Raw genomic sequence first — 18,754 nt, 5'->3', positions numbered from 1 at the left:
CGGAGCATGTCGTTAAGTATGTTAAAAAGCAGCTTGTCTGTGTTGAAATGTTGTGGGCATACCCCAACAACAGAATGGTGTGGGCATATACCGGTCATTCCAAATATTAATGTGAGTAGATTGCTGATTGGCCAGCTCGTCCTCCTCAGGAGGATGACATCATCCTTTGAGGAAATAACAAGATTTTGTGAAAAGGTCTGTTTGAGATTAACATTTGAGGTGGGGGTTTTTAAGTGTTTTTTTCTCTCCAATTGATGCGTTGGCCACAAATACCAATATATGAGTCCACAACATTATTTGGGTGTGAGTTAAGAGAATAGGAACTTTTAAAAGTGCCTTTTCACTGGACAGTTTAACATTTTATTTTAAAGTACAACATACTGTACAGTACATTACTAGATATCAATATTTACTCGGCATTGACCACAAGATGGAGACATTTCAAAACGTTCCTGAAATATGACAACGGCATGTTCCTGTAGCCTCAAATCCACTGCCATTGTAAAAAATGACTGTTGGAGATTGATGCGTTGTCAGTGCTGGAAGCTGGTTGATGGACAAACATTATTATGATGCAACAAGTCCATACAGTCTCTAGCACACTGTTGACTGTCGTGTCATAATAACGCTTGTTTGTGTGCCTGCCTGCCTGCCTGCCTGTTTGTCTACGTTTCTCTGTTTATCCGTCTGTTTATCTGTCAGTCTTTCTGCATCTTGATCTCACACAAGTCCCTCAGATAATGAAATTTATGATTATAGACTCTTGATCTGCTCTAGACAAAATCTAATCGAGGACAATGAAGTGTTGCATATATAATCCAGTTAGTTGTGTGTGTGGTTTCATACCTGGATTTCATAATGCCAGCTCAGTGTTGTCATGGAGGTTATTGCTCAGTTGCATAACCGTCCGTTGTGTAATAGCAAGGCAGAGAATCAATCAAATATGAGAGGGAAGTGAACCGTGTGAGCTGCACCTCTCCCCCAGAGTCTATCCTCCAAATAGAAGTTTGTAGGCTAAGAACTATGAATTCACAAAAGCGGTGATATTATTTATTTGTAAAAAATAATAATTGTGAGGTGAATAAATTCTCAGCAGGGTTACATAGGGGTTGAAAATGCAACAAAGAAAATTGTTGAGCGACAAGTGAATTTGACCTGACTTCATCATGTTTTAGTTGGGGATAAGCTTTCCATTCATGATGTCGAAGCCCAGTATTTCAATATTCTCATGGCTTTTATTCAGAACACTTTGTTATACAGTTCTGTTCAGACCTCAGGGGCCCTATCAAGCATCTCAGAGTAGGAGTGCTGATCTAAGATCAGGTCCCACACTGTCTAAGTAATCTTATTCATTGTGATCTAAAAGGCCAAACTGTTCCTAAATCAGCACTCCTACTCAAACACACTTGATACAGCCCCTGGTATTTGACTGTTATTTTTTAAGAAATAATTTAGTACTGTAATAACTAATAATTAGTAAGTCTGCTGTTTGCAGATGATTAGGCAGTAGTAACTGGAAAACCCTCCTCTGAAACGGATCCTTCAACATAAGCCTTTCATCTGAGGAGTCTTTTCAGGCTAAGAAAGTAAGCATACCATAGAACATAGGGCAAATCTTTGTATGGAGAAGGAGTGTTGAACTGTGTACAGTAACTATATTCAGTCAGCTTTACCATCAGCGGATAAAAGGAAGACTCGCTCACAGAATAAGAGCCAAAATTAAGTTACACCACACTGTAGCCTTGCACACAGTTGAGCTCTCGTCCTGTCCAGGGGGTGTACTAGTACACCCCCTTGGCCGCTGCCACACGCTACAGAAACAGGAGATAGGCTCCTCCCTTTATGGGCCATTCTGGCTCGGAAAAGGCTTACTTCTACAATGTAGAAAATAGTCAAAATAAAAAAAAAACCTTGAATGAGTAGTTGTGTTCAAACGTTTGACTTTACAGTACCAGTCAAAAGTTTGGACACACCTACTCATTCAAGGGTTTTTCTTTAGTTTTACTATTTTCTACGTTGTAGAATAATAGTCAAAACATCAAAACTATGGAATCATGAAGTAACCAAAAAAGTGTTAAACAAATCAAAATATATTATATATTCTTCAAAGTAGCCACCCTTTGCCTTGATGACAACTTTGCACACTCTTGGCATTCTCTCAACCAGCTTTACCTGGAATGCTTTTCCAACAATCTTGAAGAAGTTCCCAGATATGCTGAGCACTTGTTGGCTGCTTTTCCTTCCCTCTGCGGTCCAACTCAGTCCAACTCATCCCAAACTATCTCAATTGGGTTGAGGTCCGGTGATTGTGGAGGCCAGGTCATCTGATGCAGCACTCCATCACTCTCCTTCTTGGTCAAATAGCCCTTACACAGCCTGGAGGTGTGTTGGGTCATTGTCCTGTTGAAAAACAAATGATAGTCCCACTAAGCCCAAACCAGATGGGATGGCATATCGCTGCAGAATGCTGTGGTAGTCATGCTCGTTAAGTGTGCTTTGAATTCTAAATAAATCACAGACAGTGTCACCAGCCAAGCCCCCCCACACCATCACACCTCCATGCTTCACGGTAGGAACCACACATGTGGAGATCATCCGTTCACATACTCTGCGTCTCACAAACACAGCGGTTGGAACCAAAAATCTCAAATTTGGACTCATCAGACAAAATAACAGATTTCCACTGGTCTAGTGTCCACTGCTCAGGTTTCTTGGCCCAAGCAAGTCTCTTCTTCTTATGGGTGTCCTTTAGTAGTGGTTTCTTTGCAGCAATTCAACCATGAAGACCAGATTCACACAGTTTCCTCTGAACAGTTGATGTTTAGATGTGTCTGTTACTTGAACTCTGAAGTATTTATTTGGGCTGCAATTTCTGAGGCTGGTAACTCTAATGATCTTGTCCTCTGCAGCAGAGGTAACTCTGGGTCTTCCTGTGGTGGTCCTCGTGAGAGCCAGTTTCATCATAACGCTTGATGGTTTTTGCGACTGCACTTGAAGAAACTTTCAAAGTTATTCAAATGTTCTGTATTGACTTTTCTCTTTGCTTATTTAAGCTGTTCTTGCCATAATGTGGACTTGGTATTTTACCAATTAAGGCTATCTTCTGTATACCACCCCTACTGCCACGCCCTGACCAAAGAGAGCCCTTGTTTCTCTATGGTGTAATAGGTCAGGGCGTGACTAGGGGGTAGTCTAGTTTAGTATTTCTATGTTGTGTTCTAGTTTATATTTTCTAGGTTGGTGTTTTGTATGACTCCCAATTAGAGGCAGCTGGTAATCGTTGTCTCTAATTGGGGATCATATTAAAGTAGCTATTTTTCCCACCTGTGTTTGTGGGATATTGTTTTGTGTTTGTGCCTGTGCACCACGTAGTCACATTTAGTTGTTTGTTCATTTGATTTATTTGTTTTTGCTTGAAATTTCACTTTGGAATAAAGATGTGGAACTGTACACACGTTGCGCCTTGGTCCCGTTCTTACGACAACCGTGACACCTACCTTGTCACAACACAAATTATTGGCTCAAACACATTAAGAAGAAAATAAATTCCACAAATTAACTTATAACAAGGCACAGCTGTTAATTGAAATGCATTCCAGGTGACTACCTCATGAAGCTGGTTGAGAGAATGCCAAGTGTGTGCAAAGCTGTCATCAAGGCAAAGGGTGGCTACTTTGAAGAATCTCAGATATTAAATATATTTTGATTTGTTTAACACTTTTTTGGTGACTACATGATTTCATGTGTTAATTCATAGTTATGTCTTCACTATTATTCTACATTGTAGAAAATATTAAAACTAAAGAAAAACCTTTTGAATGTGTCAACTTTTGACAGGTACTGTGTGTGTGTGTGTGTGTGTGTGTGTGTGTGTGTGTGTGTGTGTGTGTGTGTGTGTGTGTGTGTGTGTGTGTGTGTGTGTGTGTGTGTGTGTGTGTGTATACACACACATACAGTTGAAGTCAGAAGTTTACATACACTTAGGTTGGAGTCATTAAAACTTGTTTTTCGTTTTTCAACCACTCCACAAATTTCTTGTTAACAAACTATAGTTTTGGCAAGTCGGTTAGGACATTTACTTTGTGCATGACACAAGTAATTAATCCAACAATTGTCTACGAACAGATTATTTCACTGTATCACAATTCCAGAAGTTTACATACACTAAGTTGACTGTGCCTTTAAACAGCTTGGAAAATTCCAGAAAATCATGTCATGGCTTTAGAAGCTTCTGATAGGCTAATTGACATCATTTGAGTCAATTGGAGGTGTACCTGTAGATGTATTTCAAGGCCTACCTTCAAACCCAGTGCCTCTTTGCTTGACATCATGGGAAAATCAAAAGAAATCAGCTAAGACCTCAGAAAAACAATTGTAGACCTCCACAAGTCTGGTTCATCCTTGGGAGCAATTTCCAAACGCCGGAAGGTACCACGTTCATCTGTACAAACAATAGTACGCAAGTATAAACACCATGGGACCACGCAGCCATCATACCACTCAGGAAGGAGACGCGTTCTGTCTCCTAGAGATGAACATACTTGGTGCGAAAAGTGCAAATCAATCTCAGAACAACAGCAAAGGACCTTGTGAAGATGCTGGAGGAAACAGGTACAAGAGTAAATATATCCACAGTAAAACGAGTCCTATATCGACATAACCTGAAAGGCTGCTCAGCAAGGAAGAAGCCACTGCTCCAAAATCGCCATTAAAAAAGCCAGATTACGGTTTGCAACTGCACATGGGGACAAAGATCGTACTTTTTGGAGAAATGTCCTGTGGTCTGATAAAACAGAACTGTTTGGCCATAATGACCATTGTTATGTTTGGAGGAAAAAGGGGGAAGCTTACAAGCTGAAGAACACCATCCCAACCGTGAAGCACGGAGGTGGCATCATCATATTGTGGGGGTGCTTTGCTGCAGGAGGGACTGGTGCACTTCCCAAAATAGATGGCATCATGAGGAAAGAAAATTATGTGGATATATTGAAGCAACATCTCAAGACATCAGTCAGGAAGTTAAAGCTTGGTCGCAAATGGGTCTTCCAAATGGACAATGACCCCAAGCATACTTCCGAAGTTGTGGCTAAATGGCTTAAGGACAACAAAGTCAAGGTATTGGAGTGGCCATCACAAAGCCCTGACCTCAATCCTATAGAAAATTTGTGGGCAGAAATGAAAAAGCATGTGCGAGTAAGGAGGCCTACAAACCTGACTCACTACACCAGCTCTGTCAGGAGGAATGGGACAAAATTCACCCAACTTATTGTGGAAGGCTACCTGAAACGTTTGACCGAAGTTAAACAATTTAAAGGCAATGCTACCAAATACAGATTGAGTGTGTAAACTTCTGACCCACTGGGAATGTGATGAAAGAAATAAAAGCTGAAATAAATCACTCTCAACTATTATTCTGACATTTCACATTCTTAAAATAAACTGGTGATTTTAACTGACCTAAAACAAGGAATTTTTACTAGGATTAAATGTCAGGAATTGTGAAAAACTGAGTTGAAATGTATTTCGCTAAGGTGTATGTAAACTTCCGACTTCAACTGTGTGTGTGTGTGTATATATATTATTTCCCTCATTAAAATGCAAATCAATTTATAATATTTTTGACATGTTTTTCTGGATTTTTTTGTCGTTATTCTGTCTCTCACTGTTCAAATAAACCTACCATTAAAATTATAGACTGATAATTTCTTTGTCAGTGGGCAAACTTACAAAATCAGCAGGGGATCAAATACTTTTATCCCTCACTGTATGCGTGTGTGTGTGTGTGTGTGTGTGTGTGTATATATATGTGTATATATATAGATATATGTGCGTGTGTATATATGTGTGTGTGTGTATATATGTGTGTGTGTGTGTGTGTGTGTGTGTGTATATATGTGTATATATAGATATATATGTGTGTGTGTGTGTATATATATGTGTGTGTGTGTGTGTTTGTGTGTGTGTGTATATATGTGTGTGTATATGTGTGTGTGTGTGTGTATATATATATGTGTGTGTGTGTGTGTGTGTGTGTGTATATATGTGTGTATATATATACAGTATCTCACAAAAGTGAGTACACCCCTCACATTTTTGTAAATATTTGAGTATATCTTTTCATGTGACAACACTGAAGAAATAGCACTTTGCTACAATGTACAGTAGTGAGTGTACAGCTTGTATAACAGTGTAAATTTGCTGTCCCCTCAAAATAACACAACACACAGCCATTAATGTCTAAACCGCTGGCAACAAAAGTGAGTACACCCCTAAGTGAAAATGTCCAAATTGGGCCCAATTAGCCATTTTCCCTCCCCGGTGTCATGTGACTCATTAGTGTTACAATTTCTCAGGTTTGAATGGGGAGCAGGTGTGTTAAATTTGGTGTCATCGCTCTCACACTCCCTCATACTGACTGGTCACTGGAAGTTCAACATGGCACCTCATGGCAAAGAACTCTCTGCGGATCTGAAAAAAAGAATTGTTGCTCTACATAAAGATGACCTGGGCTATAAGAAGATTGCCAAGACCCTGAAACTGAGCTGCAGCACGGTGGCCAAGACCATACAGCGGTTTAACAGGACAGGTTCCACTCAGAACAGGCCTCGCCATGGTCGACCAAAGAAGTTGAGTGCACGTGCTCAGCATCATTTCCAGAGGTTGTCTTTGGGAAATAGACGTATGAGTGCTGCCAGCATTGCTGCAGAGGTTGAAGGGGTGGGGGGTCAGCCTGTCAGTGCTCAGACCATACGCCGCACACTGCATCAAATTGGTCTGCATGGATGTCGTCCCAGAAGGAAGCCTCTTCTAAAGATGCTGCACAAGATAGCCCGCAAACAGTTTGCTGAAGACAAGCAGACTAAGGACATGGATTACTGGAACCATGTCCTGTGGTCTGATGAGACCAAGATAAACTTATTTGGTTCGGATGGTGTCAAGCGTGTGTGGCGGCAACCAGGTGAGGAGTACAAAGACAAGTGTGTCTTGCCTACAGTCAAGCATGGTGGTGGGAGTGTCATGGTCTGGGGCTGCATGAGTGCTGCCGGCACTGGGGAGCTACAGTTCATTGAGGGAACCATGAATGCCAACATGTACTGTGACATACTGAAGCAGAGCATGATCCCCTCCCTTCGGAGACTGGGCCGCAGGGCAGTATTCCAACATGATAACGACCCCAAACACACCTCCAAGACGACCACTGCCTTGCTAAAGAAGCTGAGGGTAAAGGTGATGGACTGGCCAAGCATGTCTCCAGACCTAAACCCTATTGAGCATCTGTGGGGCATCCTCAAACGGAAGGTGGAGGAGTGCAAGGTCTCTAACATCCACCAGCTCCGTGATGTCGTCATGGGAGGAGTGGAAGAGGACTCCAGTGGCAACCTGTGAAGCTCTGGTGAACTCCATGCCCAAGAGGGTTAAGGCAGTGCTGGAAAATGATGTTGGCCACACAAAATATTGACACTTTGGGCCCAATTTTGATATTTTCACTTAGGGATGTACTCACTTTTGTTGCCAGCGGTTTAGACATTAATGGCTGAGTGTTGTGTTATTTTGAGGGGACAGCAAATTTACACTGTTATACAAGCTGTACACTCACTACTTTACATTGTAGCAAAGTGTCATTTCTTCAGTGTTGTCACATGAAAAGACATACTCAAATATTTACAAAAATGTGAGGGGTGTACTCACTTTTGTGAGATACTATGTATGTATGTGTGTGTGTTAAGACAAGTATGTTAATCTTGTACCCTTTGACTCCTTTCCAGGTTCAGTCATGATCCAATTAATGTACCAGACAGTAGTATATTTAAAATCTGCTCTGACCAGCCATAGACCAGATAAACAATCTCAATGGTTACAACAAATCCACAAACCTTTTTGCTATACCTGGTTTAATGCATCTTATTTTGGCCTCTGAAATACGTTTCAGTTGTTAACTGGTCCCTGGCATGTAAATTGACTCAAATTGACAACTTGCTGAAAGGCACACTGGGTAATATGTTAATGAGACATGTATTTAAGCCTTGACAGTATTTCACATTGCGGGTCTCAGCAAATCAAACTCTCTTGTGTGATGTACTCAGCTATTTGTGTTGCAAAGGCCAACTTCAATGTTTAAGTTCACTCAACATTGTTTTTCAAATTCAACTCACACCAAGCAAAAGTAATTGGGTTGGTGGAATATGCCATGTCATCTCAACAATTTCCCAATTTCAAGTCTAGCCAACTTGGCTATTTAATATGCTACATGGACTTTTTATAAGTTGCATGTTTTCTCACATACTAGATAAGATCATGTTACTGCTGTAGCCTTGAATGGCAAATTCTAGTGGGCATATCTAATATCCTACAGCTATCCTATGCTGTAGAATAACTAAACTGAACACCATTTGATGGTTGTTGGGGATATGAGTATAGGCTACAATGGTCAATGTAGAGATCACGGGCTATACATGATCTTCTTCATGATTGAATGACAGGTGAAAGGGATAATAACGCTGCTCATCCTGTGGCCCAGGGGATCCAGAGGTACATGCCCTGCAGGGCAATCTCTCATATCATTATTAACACAATTGCTACTGTGCAATCAATATCATCATTTGAAGATTATGTGGGCATCCTCTGCTGTGATTTTCAGCCCTTTGACACTTCCATCTCTCTTTCCTTATTAGTTGTATGTGGTTTATTGGCATGAAGTAGCCTACACAGGTGCCTTTTGGCAAAGCAGTATGAGAGTCTTAGATGAAAGTAGCCTAAGTAGTCAAATTACATACATTGTTTCTAATGAAGTATAGCACAATGCATTTCATTAAATCAAATGATTGGGTTAATTAAATTGCCAGTCTCTCTCTCTACCACCCACCCACCCACGCATACATTAATAAAATCGCCCAATAGTGTGTTGGAATAGGCTATTACAATAGAGAAGTGTTTCCAACTCTGGTCCGTGAGTACCCCCAACAGCATACATTGTTGTTGTACAAAAACATCTGATTCAACTTGCCAATGGCTTGATGATTAGTTGACAAGTAGAATCAGGTGTGCTTGTCCAGGGCCACAACAAAAATATGTACTGTCGGGTACTCGAGGACTGGAGTTGGGAAATACTGCAGTAGAGGATGAGATATACACTGACTGAGTATACCAAACATTAGGAGCACCTTCTGATATTGAGTTTTTTCATTTTTATTTAACCTTTATTTAACTAGGTAAGTCAGTTGAGAACAAATTCTTATTTACGATGATGGCCTAACCCGGACGACGTTGGGCCAATTGTGCGCCATCCTATGGGACTCAGTTGCACCCACCCCTTTTGCCCTCAGAACAGCCTCAATTCGTCGGGCATGGACTCTACAAGATGTCGAAAGCGTTCAATGGGGATGCTGGCCCACGTTGACTCCAATGCTTCCCACAGTTGTGTCAAGTTGGCTGGAAGCCGTTTGGGTGGTGGACCATTCTTGATACACACAGAAACTTTTGAGTGTGAAAAACCTAGCATTGTTGCAGTTTTTGACACAAACCCGTGCCTGGCACCTACCCATTCAAAGGCACTTAAATATTTTGTCATGCCCATTCACCCTCTGAATGGCACACATACACAATCCATGTCTCAATTGTCTCAAGGCTTAAAAATAATTATTGAAACTGTCTCCTACTCTTCATTCACAATGATTGAAGGTGATTTAACAAGTGACATCAATAAGGGATCATAGCTTTAACCTGGATTCACCTGGTCAGTCTGTCATGGAAAGAGCAGGTGTTCTTAATGTTTTGTATACTCAGTGTATACATGTGTATGGTATCGTGAGCTTCTGAAATTATGTCCGTTGCATAAGAAAATAACGCGGTATCTATATCCTTTGTATTGAGCGCTCCGGTGTATTCTGGTCAAGTGCTGGAAGTTGCATTGCAGGGGTGTGACTAGGCTACTTCTGCAGTCGGGGGGAACGTTCCCATAGAAATGCTTCTGTAGCGACTGTCTCATCAGGACCTCGCATCGCATGCATCTCGAGTGGGAAGGCCCCTCGTTGAATGATTTCAATTCAATACAATCGAGCGGATGCGCTGAACAGGGGTGAATCTCCATCACGTTTCCCGCGGAAAGACAGGCACCTGTGCGTTTCGATGGAGAGCGGCGAGTAAACTGAAGGGAGAGCGGTGGAGTTTACCCCCCTTCCCCCTTGCACCAAAATAAAACTCCCAGGTAAGACCAACGCTAGTCTTTCATCAAATGAATCCACTTTATTTAATGTTTTTGTGGTCGAATATGCAAACCCTTGTTCTATGAAGCGCCATATGCCGAGTGTATGGAGACACTTTTTGCCTTATTATGTCTAACCTCTGGTTCTGCATGGATTGAGTTGTTATTGTCAATAAGAAGAACAATTATATTAATTGTATAGCATTATGCCTTTATGAGTAGATCAAATGTAATTCCATTCTCTAAGCAACAATCGACGAAACATTGATTTGCATCGCAGACAGTGACAGCTTCTCCATAAAGCTGGCCCATGCAATGTAAATATAGTACCATTATGAATAAGTATTATAATGGCGTAGAGGGGGTAACAGCATAATTGGACTGGTCACTAGCAACATATTGTAAATGCTATAGCCCACATAGGCTACTGATCCTAACAAAAGAAGATTGCCGTTTTGAAACTGCATTAAAAGTCCAGTAACTGCTGTCGACTGTGGTAATTTGGTCTCGGTAATTGCAGAATAACTTGTAGTGTACTGCACTCTAACTTCAGTTGTAGTTATACTGCACTCGGATTGCAATATTTTTTCGTAATGGAAAATATATATTATGTGTTGAGGCCACAAACGAACATTCACATTAAAGCTTATGTTTGTGTAGTGCCAAAACCCCTAGAGGGCGTACTTCTTCCTGACATTGTTTATTTCCTCTACCTGACCAGTTTGTACGTAAAACATCCCCCTGTCAGGCTGCAAAGGCATCGTTTTCCTCCTTAACGCGATTAAATGGGGGGCCGCCCAAATTCCTTTTTGAAAAATAGTCATACTGTCTTAAACTAATTTTCTCAACACCATGATAGGGTGGCTAATGCGTTGTCTACAGCAGCAGGGGTAAACAACAGACTGGTGCAACCTGATTGGTTGAATGCTGGACACAATGTATTAGCCACACTAGCAAATCAAATCAAAACAGATGTTATTGGTCACATACACATATTTAGCAGATGTTATTGCAGTTGTGACGAAATGCTTGTGTTCCTAGCTCCGACAGTGCAGTAGTATCTAACAATTCAGGGGCTCTCGAGGTACATGCTCCGCAGGGCAATTTCTGGTGGAGGAAATTGTTTTATTAAGACTACGCATATTTTCCCCGTTTTTTTACTTATTCTGGAGGCACACCATTAAAGCTAGTTAAGGAAGAATGGAGGATGTTTCATGTACTCACTGGTCACGGGTGGTTAGGCGTATATTGCCAGTTACGCTATATGCGTTGGGATGCCAAAGACCAGACGATATACTTTGGCAAACCTTGGGGCTGTTTGTGAGAAGTAATCGAGTGACACAACGGAAGCCGTTCGTTCAGAACCACAGTCTAGGTCGGAGCATGATCCCACGCTACCATTCCGAAAAGTTGTGATTGTTTGTTGATAGAAAATAGACTTGAATCATCTATTGTACCCAACAACCCACTCCCTAACAACCTATAGAAATTGACTGTGCGTGGGCTCTTCAGCACAAGATTGGAGTTTATTAAATTTTGTTCAAACTGCTGAAATAATGGCTTCGGAGCTGCTTATCAAAATCACTTGGGAAAAAATATATACTTTTACATTGTCACAACCTGTCCTTGCCTTTGCTCTGGTATGAGACCTTTACAGAATTGGTTGTTGGGGCCTCAGGGAATAGGCCTGCTACTCCTGTCTGCTCGACCATTGATTTAACACCCACACACTCCCATGATGATGTGTTCCAAGCTCTCTGTTCCTGGGCTGAAGCTGGACAGAGTAGCTAGTAAAAAAGAAGGAAGCCTGTGCAGAATAAAAATATTCCAAAACATGCATCCTGTTTGCATTAAGACACTAAAGTAAAACTGCAAACACTGTGGCAATTAAATGAACTTCATGTCCTGAATACAAAGCGTTATGTTTGGGGCAAACACAACACATCACTGAGTACCACTCTTCATATTTTCAAGCATGGTGGTGGCTGCATCATGTTATGGGTATGTTTGGAATAGAGCTAAGCACGGGCAAAATCCTAGAAGAAAATCTGGTTCAGTCTGCTTTCAAACAGATACTGGGAGACAAATTCACCTTTCAGCGGGACAATAACCTAAAACGCAAGGCCAAATATATACTGGCGCTATTTACCAAGACGACATTGAATGTTCCTGAGTGGCCTAGTTACAGTTTTGACTTAAATCGGCTTGAAAATTGATGGCAAGACTTTAAAATGGTTGTCTAGCAATGATCAACAACCAACTTGACAGAGTTTGAAGGATTTTAAAAAGAATAATGTGCAAAAATTGTACAACCCAGGTGTGCAAAGCTCTTAGAGACTTACCCCGAAAGACCAACAGCTGCCCCTGTCCAGTGTCTTTGTTCTTTTGCCCATCTTTTCTTTTTATTGGCCAGTCTGAGATATATATTTTTCTTTGCAACTCTGCCTAGAAGGCCAGCATCCCGGAGTCGCCTCTTCACTGTTGACATTGAGACTGGTGTTTTGCGGGTACTATTTAATGAAGCTGCCAGTTGAGGACTTGAGGCGTTTGTTTCTCAAACTAGACACTAATGTATTTGTCCTCTTGCTCAGTTGTGCACCGGGGACTCCCACTCCTCTTTCTATTCTGGTTAGAGCCAGTTTGCGCTGTTCTGTGAAGGGAGTAGTACACAGCGTTGTACGAGATCTTCAGTTTCTTGGCAATTTCTCGCATGGAATAGCCTTCATTTCTCAGAACAAGAATAGACTGACAAGTTTCAGAACAAAGTTCTTTGTTTCTCGACATTTTGAGCCTGTAATCAAACCCACAAATGCTGATGCTCCAGATACTCAACTAGTCTAAAGAAGGCCAGTTTTATTGCTTCTTTAATCATAACAACAGTTTTCAGCTGTGCTAACATAATTGCAAAAAGGTTTTCTAATGATCAATTAGCCTTTTAAAATGATCAACTTGGATTAGCTAACACAACGTGCCATTGGAACACAGGAGTGATGGTTGCTTATAATGGGCCTCCGTATGCCTATGTAGATATTCCATTAAAAATCAGCCATTCCAGCTACAATAGTCATTTACAACATTAACAATGTCTACACTGTATTTTTGATCAATTTGATGTCATTTTAATGGACCAAAAATGTGCTTCTCTTTCAAAAACAAGGACATTTCTAAGTGACCCCAAACTTTTGAATGGTAGTGTATGTAAATTAGATATTTCGGCATTTCATTTTCAATACATTTGTAAACATTTCTAAAAACATGTTTTCACTTTGTCATTATGGGGTATTGTGTGTAGATGAATAAATGTTTTATTCAGGCAGTAACACAACAAAATGTGGAATAAGTCAAGGGGTATGAATACTTTCTGAAGGCACTGTAGTTATAGATGTTTATGCAGCTATAGCACCTATGTGGTCTATAGGCAGTCCTTATTGGCTTCAGTTTGGGGCTTAAGCAATAACTAAAGTGTTCCCCAACGATAATAATAGATTGCATTTCCATAGTGTTCCCTGCTAGGTCTCAAGGGATGCAAGTGTCAGCGGAAGAAGGGGAGTTGTGTTTTCACCTTGATTGATTTGAGCTGGTGATTCACTGTGAGGGGGAGGCCACAGTTTCAAGATTCTCCTATCCTCTGACGTTTCAAAAGCCCTGCGCCAGCTAGCTCTCGGTGGCTCCGCGGCGCGTTGTTGCTTTTAGTTAAAAGCACAGGGGAAAAAGCTGTCAAATGTGCCGGCGAAGGAAACTATATCAAAATCAAATTTATTTATAAAGCCCTTCTTACATCACCTGATATCTCAAAGTGCTGTACAGAAACCCAGCCTATATCTGGCAACCGAAGCGAATGCGGCGTGGCAGAGGCAAGCCGGAATAACCGCCACGCTAGGATAGGCTATTCTTTTCCCAGGCACTGTGGCAGCGATGCAGTTCATTTTTATTATGACTCATTGCGCGAGATTAAAAGCAAAGTTGATTTATTAGTTGTACCGAAGCCGGCGAGAAAGAAGAGCGAGAGAAGATGACGAAAGCACACTTGCTGTGATTGTTCTCTCTTTCTTGATCTCCCTCTCCCCTTCTCCCCCTCTGGCAAGAAAGAAGAGAGAGAGAAGCTGACAAAAGCACACTTGCTGTGATCATTATCTCTTTTTTGATCCCCACCCTTCTCTCTCTCTCTGTCTCTGTCTCTCTCTCTCTCTGTCTCTCTCTGTCTCTCTCTCTCTCGCTCGCAGCACTGCATCCATTATATTTGATCAATGGTGTTTTAGCGTAGAGGACCAATAAAGGGAAGTAGTACACATTTTCTTCAGTAGGGGTAACACACCAGGTCCTGTTCTTTTACATTTGTACAGATAAGCACACATTTAGTACACACACACTCTGCAGTTTTTGTTGTTGACAGAAGATTGTCTTTGATAGTGCCAGGGCTCTCCAGTTAACAGAAGGGCTGACTGACTAGTGTGTACTGCGTGTGTTTGCCCATGCGCTGTGTGGTCTCCCCTGCAAAGACACAGAGGAGCCAATCATGATGCTCTTTATGAGAGCCAACACAGCAGAAGTGCTAACAGGATACACACACAGTCTATCTCTCGATCTCTCTCTCACACACACACACACACACAGTCTCTCTCACACACACACACAGTCTATCTGTCTCTCTCTCACACACACACACACACACACACACACACACACACACACACACACACACACACACACACACACACACACACACACACACACAGTCTCTCACACACACACGCAGAGAATCTCTCTCTCACACACACACACACGCAGAGAATCTCTCTCACACACACACACGCAGAGAATCTCTCTCTCACACACACACACACACACGCAGAGAATCTCTCTCACACACACACACACACACGCAGAGAATCTCTCACACACACACACACACACACGCAGAGAATCTCTCTCTCACACACACACGCAGAGAATCTCTCTCACACACACACACACACGCAGAGAATCTCTCTCACACACACACACCGGCTGTGCTCTCTTGTTCTCTGTAGACACTGTGTAGGGTGCGGTGTGACACAGCTCCACAGGGAGGTTGTTCCCACAACAAGCTTGCTTTTCTGTCTCTGAGTCGAAAGGTTATCCTTTTCATCGACAGAAGCAAAAGAAGTAGAGTCATTGAATCATTCAGAATAACCGGTCCAGAGTTTTCGCCATATTTCTGCTTTGCGCCATCTGCTTAATTTAGTATTATTCACTGATATTTGCTTCGAGGAATATTAGGAGCTATCATATAGTTCTTTTTCACCAGCTTGATATTGTATCAGCTGTGTTGCATTGGATTGATAAGCTAACGTAAGATAATATTACCTACTTGAAACATCAAGTTATACATTTATAGTTATACATTGAAGGTGTATTTGAATTGTACACCTTTACAGCAAACTGAATTGCAGCATACATAGGCCTATGTAAGTAAGTAAAACAAAAAAGATTGAAGTTAATGGTATTTGAGATGTGGTATACAATATTACAGTCAAGCAGTGTTAACAATGGAATCCACATTAGCGTAAACAACGCCACTGTCCGTCCCATGGCCGTTGTTTTTGTTGTGTTGACGAAGCAGAGGTGAAAAATATGCAGTACATATTCTGGTGTTCTGTGGCACGTGCAATGATGTCAGAGTGAAACAACGTCAGTAACAGAAATGGCAGTTTCACCATTAAGGATGACAGCTTTAAGCAGTCTCATAAAGTAAGGCATAGGTCTGTTGTAATATCTGTCAGTCCGAGTAGGGGGATTGTTTAGTTTGTGACTGGATCGGGTCGATCTGCCACTGACATGGCCTCTCGTCTGAGGCAGCCATATGCTGTAATCCTGATAATAGATGTTATAAAAAGTCATGACAGCGGATGTCAGTGGAATTGAACAGAGCAGCTAGGCACTAACCAACTACTGTGTTAGGTTAGCCATAGTTTGTCATGAATGTTTATGACCTCTTATGTCATTATTATGCCCACGATATGAAGAGTACCAGTCAAAAGTTTGGACACCTACTCATTCAAGGGTTTTTCTTTATTTTTACTATTATTCTACATTGTAGAATAATAGTGAAAACATCTACACTATGAAATAACACATATGGAATCATGTAGTAACCAAAAGAGTGTTAAACAAATCAAAATATATTTAATATTCTTTAAAGTAGCCACCTTTTGTCCTGATGACAGCTTTGCACACTCTTGGCATTCTCTCAACCAGCTTCACCTGAAATGCTTTTCCAACAGTCTTGAAGGAGTTCCCATATATGCTGAGCACTTGTTGGCTGCTCTTCCTTCCCTCTGCGGTCCAACTCATCCCAAACCATCTCAATTGGGTTGAGGTCGGGTGATTGTGGAGGCCAAGTCATCTGATGCAGCACTCCATCACTCTCCTTCTTGGTCAAATAGCCCTTACACAGCCTGGAGGTCATTGTCCTGTTGTAAAACAAATGATAGTCCCACTAAGCGCAAACCAGATGGGATGGTGTATCGCTGCAGAATGCTGTGGTAGCCATGCACGTTAAGTATGCCTTGAATTTATAAAAGATCACTGACAGTGTCACCAGCAAAGCACCCCCGCACCATCACACCTCCTCCTCCATGCTTCACGGTGGGAACCACACATGCAGAGATCATCCGTTCACCTTTTCTGCGTCTCAGAAAGACACAGCGGTTGGAACCAAAAATCTCAAATATGGACTCATCAGACCAAAGGACAGATTTCCACCGGTCTAAGGTCCTTTGCTCAGGTTTCTTGGCACAAGCAAACCTCTTCTCATTATTGGTATCTTTTAGAAATGGTTTCTTTGCAGCAATTCAACCATGAAGGCCTGATTCACGCAGTCTCCTCTCAACAGTTGATGTTGAGATGTGTCTGTTACTTGAACTCTGAAGTATTTATTTGGGATATTTATGAGGCTGGTAACTCTAATGATATTATCCTCTGCAGCAGAGGTAACTCTGGGTCTTCCTGTGGTGGTCCTCATGAGAGCCAGTTTCATCATAGCACTTGATGGTTTTTGCAACTACACTATTAGTGAATATTAGTTGTAAAGTACCCATGAGATGTAGAGGATTGAGCAAATTCAGAATAGATGGGCCAAGTACTTTAGTATGCAAATTTGACACTACAACTGAAATGTTATTATGCTAATTATTTCCAGAACAAGGACTGTAATGCCACAGAGTTTTCAAACCTAGAGGCCAAACATCGCGATACTTCCGGGAAGGCATCGCAAAGCAGACTCGACAGACCCGACTAGAGTTTGGGGTTTGGCAAGTCAATGGGAGAAGTGACATTGTTTTCTAAATCTAAAGGCAAAACCTAGATTCAAGCCAATGTATTTAGTTGCTGAAAATGTCATTACTACTGCCTTGTGAAAGTGACAAACTAACTCGTTTTCATTTTTGCCAAAAACAACTTAATATCGAAGGAGTGCCTTTGATTTGACGGCCTGCACATGCAGAGTTCGGCACGACACGACAGTTAGACCCAATTATGTGTTTCTGCCCTTTAACTATACTAGCTAACATTGCTATGACATGCATGGCCGGGGATTTCTATTGGGGAAGCAGTTTTCTATGCCTCTTTATTTCAATTCTCTTTGGTAATTAGTTTAGCAAAATGCCCTCTTCAACAAAGCCCTGATACCTCTTGGTTTGGAGAAAAACACAGGATGCAGTACTTAATCATCATGTTGGGTGTCAATCACTGCAATCAATAGTTATTATTCCAATCCATTTTTCATTGGGCTTGACCCTGGCAATTGAAATTCAATATATGCCTGCCAATACACAGCACCAAATGACATTGTGTGGAGACCTTTTCTTCCTTGTCTCTCTGTCTCACTCAGAAGGGTTCACTAAGGAGAATATAGGTTTTAGCCCACACAGCTTTTTGTCTCTTTCTTTCTGATGCTCACTTTCTCAGTCCCTCTATCTGTATCATTATTTCCCTCCCTTCCCCCTCTCTCCTCCCTCTCCCTTGTGAAAGGAAGCTTCCACTAGCCTGAACTAACCTGATTAAGCCTAGTCCAGATCAGTTTGTGAAAAGTCAGACTATAGATGAGAGAGACAGGCTGTAGTCTTCACAGCTGCCAGAGGCAAGTTTAGCAGAGCCCACCCCTCGCTCTCTCTCTGTGTGCTACAGTAGGACCCTACTAATGGCATTTCAGCAGCTGTCATTCGCCTGCACTGCGCCAGCCAATTTAATTATTTACTTGGGCTGCCCTGCATTTACAAATCGCTCAGCAGAATTGAGTGATTTCTCCCCTACCTCCTCATCCCCCCTTCTATGTCATTAGTGTAATGTTCCTGTTTACTCTAAAGGCATCCGCATACACAGGTTGGGTTTGCTTCTAGCAGAACTCGGCTAGGGGAAGCGAACATCTGTGCTCACATACTCCCTTATTAAAAGACCTTCGCTTGAAAAACAAGAAATATTACTGTTTGTCCCTCTTGAGACGCCATAGCAACAACATAGCCAGTATACTTCCTCAAAATAATAGAGATTAATCAATAAATCTGTAATACATTT

The 18,754-nt window shown here is 41.6% G+C and overlaps 1 protein-coding gene across 1 annotated transcript in view; it reads left to right on the top strand.

Moving 5' to 3' along the window:
* Positions 1–9,902: 9,902 nt before the first annotated feature.
* The window catches only part of syt12 (synaptotagmin XII), a 41,945-nt gene continuing 33,093 nt past the window's right edge, over positions 9,903–18,754 (top strand). The window contains exon 1 of the mRNA XM_029758528.1: positions 9,903–10,204. The gene's annotated coding sequence lies outside the window, so the exon portion shown is untranslated. The remainder of the gene's footprint in view (positions 10,205–18,754) is intronic.

The sequence above is a fragment of the Salmo trutta genome, chromosome 7 (assembly GCF_901001165.1).
Source record: "Salmo trutta chromosome 7, fSalTru1.1, whole genome shotgun sequence".
NCBI lineage: Eukaryota > Metazoa > Chordata > Actinopteri > Salmoniformes > Salmonidae > Salmo > Salmo trutta.
Note: the sequence above shows the minus strand (reverse complement) of the source record. Positions and strands in the feature narration are given on the sequence as shown.